Source organism: Pinus tabuliformis, chromosome X (genome assembly GCF_031772625.1).
Source record: "Pinus tabuliformis cultivar Carrire ecotype Pingquan chromosome X, CPIR1, whole genome shotgun sequence".
In the NCBI taxonomy this organism is placed as follows: Eukaryota; Viridiplantae; Streptophyta; class Pinopsida; order Pinales; family Pinaceae; genus Pinus; species Pinus tabuliformis.
Window position 1 is genome coordinate 99,495,527 of NC_142308.1, and position 3,881 is coordinate 99,499,407.

The window sequence follows — 3,881 nt, forward strand, 5'->3', positions numbered from 1 at the left end:
TGATCATGTTCTTTTGAAAGAAATGTGATCTTTGAGAGACACTGTTAGTTTGTGTCCTTCTGTTTATCTTCTCTGAACTTGCAAAAACTTAGTAATTTTTCTAAAATGAAATGTGATATTATCAAAAGAGAGAGGTGATCAATCTCTTTATTTATGACATTTACACAAAAAATTGAGAATTGGTAGTAATAAAACAAATTCATGAAAGAAAATCAAATGAACCTTACCTGTTTTGAAACTAGTGCCTTAGGTTACTTATCATGTTTTATTAGTAATATTTCAAATTTTGATGAAATCTTTCACATAGTGTATATCTCATTGAGATCTTTCTGATGATGTTTGAATCATTGAAGACCGATGTCATATGAGAAAGTTATGCTTGTTTGAAATTTTTGTGAAATAATGTGATGCAGGAGCATCTGGACTTAGTTAGCAATGTGAAAGTTTGTTCACATGTTCTGGCTAAACAAGTTGGATTTCATTGGCCTGATTGGTCAAAGGTCAGTTTTATTGAGAGAGTTTTATCTCTCAAGAAATGAGTTGTATTTCATTATTGTAATAGTTAGAAATTGTCTTATTTTAGGTTCAAAGATAAGTTGTTAGGATATGTGTGTGATAGAGCTAGAAATTAGAAGATTTGCTGCTAGATTGATTAAAAATAGGGATTGAGTTTTTAGGCACAGTTAGAGTGATATTTGATTGATAAAAAGAAGGAAAAATGTAATGAAAAAAGGAGAGGATTGAGTGGAGCGAGAGAAAGAATAGTGTGAGGATTTTATTTGAAACATAGGTCTTTATTTGTGTAATTAGGTCAAGGCCAAGACCATGTAATTATTTTATTGTGAATGAATAATATTGTGTGTGTGATCAATTATCAAGTCTGCAAAAACCCTCGTTGTACCTTTTTTTCCTTTGTATACGGGTGAGAGTTTATTCCTTTTTTTTCTATGTTTCATGTCTAAATCAAGGAATTAATAGAAGTCTGAGGCCTTTTAAATATCATTGTTTGATGTTGATTTAGTTCTAACCATCGGATCACAGATATCGGATTGACGAATTTTATTACATAGTTTTGGTCCCGTAAGTGAAAAACCCAACTTACACTAAGAATCAGTGCAAAACATAGATTGAATCCAAGCTCGGACGTGAAATATTATAAGCAGAGGATTTTAAAACTCATCGGGTCCATGGTTCTCCATCGCATTGCAATTCTAAAGCGGAAGGAGCCTGGCCATGTGAACTTGCGGCTTGTGATCGTCTGATTCAATCGTGGGCGTTAGATCATGAATAAATCACAACCATTGGATCACGTAAGTGGTCTCGCTACAGTGAATGGTATTTTGGGAGGCTCAAGAGTTGTAAGCTGTTTTGAAGGGTCAACACCTAATCCCATTGAACGTTTGACACGTAGCACAAGAAAGGAGAGAGGAAACTGCTTATTGGGTGGTTATTCCCCGCGTATGTGTCACGCCTGAAATCTCTGGCAATCGCCAGATCAAACAAATCTAGATCAATGGTTATGAAGGATCATCCCTGTTGAATTTCGATGTATGACGAGTGCACTGACTCAAAAGGTAAAATTGATTGTTTTGGCTTGTGTTCAAAGGTATTTTGGTTTAAAAGAGAAAGGTTAGGTTATAATTAAAAGGGAACCGCAGGGTGATTATTGGGGTTTCTTGAGTTCTGCTTCTACCTATGTCACTTGTGGTATCAGAACAGAAGTTAAGGTTGATTGCAGCAAAAATTCTGTGAAGGAGAGGAGTTGGTGTTGGTTAAGGAAGACCTAAAGCAAATGCAGTTTTGTTAGAGGAGATCCGAAGTCTGCATAAAAGAATGGAAACAATTGAGACTTCTCAAAGAAGAATACCTGATGAAGGAGCTGACAGTACTAAAGAAGAATATTCTGAGGAAGAAGAAGAGGAGGACAATAAAACTACCAGAGTTATCAAGATGTTGGAAAAAGTAGGAGGAAAAGCAAAGATGGAAATTCCTATGTATGAAGGGAGTCTCAATACAAAAGAGGTCATGGATTGGATCAATTCATTGGAAAAATGTTTTTACTATGAAGAGGAAACTGATGACAAAAAGAAGGTGAAATTTGCAGTTACCAAATTTAAGGGTCATGCAGCTATTTGGTGGGATGAACTATAGACATCTAGAACGAGGAAAGGAAAGTCCAAGATCAAACAATGGGTTAAAATGGTGAGTAAAATGAAAGCCAAATTTATGCCTAAAGATTATCGGTTAAATCTTTTTAAACGATTGCAAAATTTAAGGCAGAGAGAAATGTATGTTAAGGAATACATAGAAGAGTTTCATAGATTGAGTATTAGATCAGGACATGCAGAAGATGACATGAAGAAAGTAGCTAGATATATCAACAGCTTAAGGTATGACATCTAGGATGAGATCAACTTGTTGAGTCTATAGACTATTGAAGATGCCTATCAAGCAGGTTTGGAGATAGAAGAGACGATGTTGAGAAAACAAACTTAGAGGAATAGAGGAAGAAGTTCAGTAAGAGCTAGAGGAACTACCAAACCAAGGGGACAACGACATCAGCATGAGGCAATCAACTCAAGTAGCATACCACCACAAAGGGGAGACTTTAATAGAGGAATATTTGCACCTAGAGGAAGAGGTCGAGGAAGAGATGTTCGGTGTTACACATGTGGAGAATGGGGACATGTGTCATGGGACTATCATCATAATAAACCATCAAGTTAGAGGAATGAGAATGTGGCTGAGGCAAAGCTAGAACCGCCTCTACTTATGGAAAAGGAAGAACCCCCTGTAGTAGGAGATTCCGTGTTATTGAGAAGGACCTTGCTTAAGACAGAGAAGGATATTGAAGAACTAGCTCAGAGGAAGAGTTTGTTCAGAACTACATGCAAATCTAAAGGTAAATGTTGTAAAGTGATAATTGACAATGGAAACACTGATAACCTTGTTTCTATAGAGATGGTGGACAAGCTAGGATTGGTAAAGAAAATACACCCTACTCCTTATAGAGTGTCACGGTTACAAAAGGGACATCAGATTATTGTGACAGAATAATGCAAGGTTGAGGTACAAATTGGTATGTATAAAAATGTGATATTATGTGATGTAATGCCAATAGATGTATGCCATGTATTACTGGGAAGACCATGGAAATTTGATCCAAAAGTTATTCATGATTGGAGGAGAAACACTTATACTCTAGAGAAGGATGGAACTAAACATACACTGTTTCCATTGAAGGATGAAGCTAACAAGGGAGCACTTGAAACCAGTGTTATGCTGATGAGTGGGAAGGAGTTGTTACAAGAGGTTGAAAATGGTGAAGAAATGAATTTTGCTGTCATAGGGAGACCTAAGTTAATTTTGACTTCCACAAACTTAGATGAATTTCCTGAAGAAATCAAAACTTTGTTGAATGATTTTGCTGATATTGTTGTGGATGAGTTGCCAAATTCATTGCCATCGATCAGGAGTATTACTCATCATATTGATCTAATACCAAGAGCAAGTTTGCCAAACAAAGAAGCATACAGATTAACTCCTCAAGAGAATGTATAAATTGGAAGACAAGTGCAATGATTGATGGATAAGGGGCTAATCAGAGAGAGTCTTAGTCCATGTGCTGTACCAATAGTACTCAATCCAAAGAAAGGAGGTGAATGGAGAATGTGTACAGATTCCAGAGCTATAAACAAGGTCGCTATCAGGTATAGATTTCCTTTACTATGCATGGATGATCTGATGGATTGTTTGAGTGGATCCAAATATTTTACTAAAATAGATTTGAAGAGTGGATATCATCAGATAAGAATTCGAGAAAGAGATGAATGGAAGACTGCATTTAAAACAAACAGTGGGTTGTATGAGTGGTTATTGAT